The 1,974-nt window shown below is 39.0% G+C and overlaps 1 non-coding gene across 1 annotated transcript; it reads left to right on the top strand.

Annotated features, from left to right (window-relative positions):
- The first annotated feature begins 1,641 nt into the window (after nt 1–1,641).
- On the top strand, nt 1,642–1,748 carry LOC133781250 (small nucleolar RNA R71). Its single transcript, XR_009870036.1, has one exon. It is a non-coding gene; the product is annotated as a small nucleolar RNA R71 (small nucleolar RNA).
- Nucleotides 1,749–1,974: the final 226 nt, after the last annotated feature.

Here is a 1,974-nt window from a genome sequence, read left to right as displayed (position 1 = left end):
TTCTTCTCCTATTACTTCTTCTACCACATCAACTGAGAAACAACTATCACTTGCTTTAGGATAAGTCATAGCCTTAAACACATTAAATACTACTTCCTCCCCTTGAACTCTCAGCTTTATCTCTCCCTTTTTCACATCAATCAATGCTTGCCCAGTTGCTAAAAATGGTCTCCCCAAAATAATAGGAACATTCTCTTCCTCCTCCATATCAAGAACTATAAAATCATCTGGAAATATGAACTTATCCACCTTTACCAATACATCTTCTATAATACCACGTGGATGCTTCATAGATCTATCAGCCAGCTGTAATGTTACTGTGGTTGGCCTAGTTTCCCCCAAACCAAGCCTGCGGAATACTGACAAAGGCATTAAATTAATACTCGCCCCCAAATCACAAAGTACATGTTTACATTCAAACTCCCCATTCGTACATGGAATATTAAAACTCCCCAGATCTCGTAACTTTTGAGGAAGCTTTCTTTGCAAAATCGCACTACATTCTTCTGTTAATGCCACTATTTCGTAATCATCTATCTTTCTCTTATCAGAGAGAATCTCCTTCATAAACTTTACATAGCTAGGAATCTGTTCTAATGCTTCTGCGAATGGTATATTTATATGTAGCTTCTTGAACACCTCTAAAAACTTTGCAAACTGCTTATCCAAATTATGCTTGCAAAGTCTTTGTGGATATGGAATTCTAACATGATGCCCAATATTTACAGGTGGGGTCTCATCTTCTTCCTTAAGGTCTTCGGTAACCTTTTTATCATCCAACTTCTTCTTTTCTTCTTCTGACTGACTCTTCTTTAGCCTTTCATATCTCGTTCCACTCCTCAAAGTAATAGCTTGGCACTATTCTTTAGGATTAACTTTTGTAGTGCTAGGCAAATTTCCTTGAGCTCTATTAGTCATTAAAGTAGCCAATTGCCATATTTGAGTCTCCAAACTTCTTATGGATGCCCTAGTTTAAGTCATGAATTGGTTAGGTACATCATGTTGGGTTTCAGCTGGTTTCATTGACATTTGGTGAGGTGGTCTATTTTGTGGTTGATAATAGCCAGGTGGAGGATTTTGGTGTGCATATTGCTGTGGATAAGGTGGCCTATTTTGGGTAGGTTGATATGGTGGCTGGTGGAGGATAAGGTTGTATGGTTTTTTGATTATTAGACCAGGAAAAATTTGGATGGTTCTTCCAAGCTGGGGTGTAGGTCATGGAATGGGGATTATTAGGTTGTCTTTGGTAATTTCTTATTGCTTGGACTTCTTCCATGGGCATGTTATTCATATCTATAGCGGGACATTGGTTTAGTTGATGGTTTGTACCACACACTTCACAAAGGTTTTTGAACTTGCATAGCTTGAGATGGGAGTGTAGTCTTTTGTAATTGCTTCGTCAAGGCTGCTACTTGAGCTGTAAGCATGGATATAGCATCCAATTCCATCATTCCAGCCACCTTCTTTGATTGTCCCCTTTCAGTTGGCCATTGATAATTATTCATCGCCATCTCCTTTAATAGCTCATATGCCTCATTAGCACTTTTATTCATAAAGGCACCTCCCGCTGCAGCATCTATAATTGTTCTAGTCATCCCATTCAACCCATTATAAAAATTATGCACCAACATCCACTTTTCTATTCCATGGTGTGGACACTTCCTTAACAACTCCTTAAAGCGCTCCCAAGAATCATACAGTGACTCTCCATCCAACTGATAAAAAATATTAATCTCACCCCTTAACTTTGTAGCCTTCGTTGGAGGAAAGAATTTGGCAAGGAATTTCTTATCTAACTCCTCCCACGTAGTGATAGAATTTGCCTGTAAAGATATTAGCCAACTCTTCGCCCTATCCCTCAGTGAAAAGGGGAATAACCTCAGTCTTATAGCATCATCACTTACCCCATTCATCTTGAACATTGCACATAACTCTAGAAAATTAGCTATGTGTAAATTGGGGTCCTCCGTTGGC

The sequence above is a fragment of the Humulus lupulus genome, chromosome 5 (assembly GCF_963169125.1).
Source record: "Humulus lupulus chromosome 5, drHumLupu1.1, whole genome shotgun sequence".
Taxonomy (NCBI): Eukaryota; Viridiplantae; Streptophyta; class Magnoliopsida; order Rosales; family Cannabaceae; genus Humulus; species Humulus lupulus.
The sequence above is the reverse complement of the archived record's forward strand: the minus strand, read 5'-3'. Positions and strand labels throughout refer to the sequence as shown.